The sequence below is a fragment of the Trichechus manatus genome, unplaced genomic scaffold (genome assembly GCF_000243295.1).
Source record: "Trichechus manatus latirostris isolate Lorelei unplaced genomic scaffold, TriManLat1.0 scaffold00120, whole genome shotgun sequence".
Classification (NCBI taxonomy): Eukaryota; Metazoa; Chordata; class Mammalia; order Sirenia; family Trichechidae; genus Trichechus; species Trichechus manatus.
The window spans coordinates 3,324,355-3,325,346 of record NW_004444056.1 but is presented as its reverse complement, the minus strand read 5'-3'; positions in this window follow the sequence as shown (position 1 = coordinate 3,325,346).

Below are 992 nucleotides of genomic sequence, written 5' to 3'. Positions count from 1 at the left end.
GGGAAGCAGTTTCTATCCAGTAGAGGGGTGGGTTCTAGCCATGGGGGGAGGCGGGTTCTAGCCAGTGAAGACGTCATGGAGGCTCCCCTCTGGGAGATCCTAAACACCCAATTACTGCCTCTACCCCCCAGCCCCCCCCACACACACACACACGAAGAAATGAGGCTGAGGCGGGGCAGGGGCTGCCCAGGCCACGCAGCCAGATAGGAGGGCCAGAGGCCAGAGGAGGCCTGGGCTGCCTGTCTGCAGTGGTGGGCACCCCACCTCCGGATCAGCACCCCTCTGTGCCCTCCTGATTCACTTCCCTGCCAGGCTGGCTGAGAGATCTGAATGGAAGCGTATGGGTAGGAGTGCAGGGTCTCCTCCACAGCGGCACCCTCCTTGGCTCCCTCCAAGCTCTGCCACCAGATGGCTCACAAAGAGGAAACAAGACAAGTCCCGGAGTGCCTGCCACCCTTCCCATACCCCCATAACCAGGTACTCTTTTTTGTTTGTTTTTGAGACTTGGAAGAAACACCGAGGCTCTAAGATACAGTTCCACCACCTGTCTGGCAACTAGTCGTACTGTGGTGGCTTGCATGTTGCTGTGATGGTGAAAGCTATGCCAACAGCAGCGTCATCCATGGAGAACAGAGTTCAGTGGAGCTTCCAGACTAAGAGTAGAAAGAAAGGCCTGGCAATTTGCTTCTGAAAATTAGCCAATTAAACCTTATGGATCACAATAGAACATTGTCTGAATCACTTGCTTTGGACAAGTCAACAGGAGGGATCAGTCACTGGAGGCGGACATAATGTTTGATGAAGCATAGGGTCAGCAACAGTGAGGGTGACCTTCAGTGAGATGCATCAGCACTGTAGTCACAGTGATGGACTAGAACATGCCTGCAATTATAAGGATGATACAACACCAGGCATTTCACTTCAGAACATTTCATTCAGTTGTACATAAGGTTGCTATGAGTTGGAGTCCACTCAATGGCAGCTATCTGTCT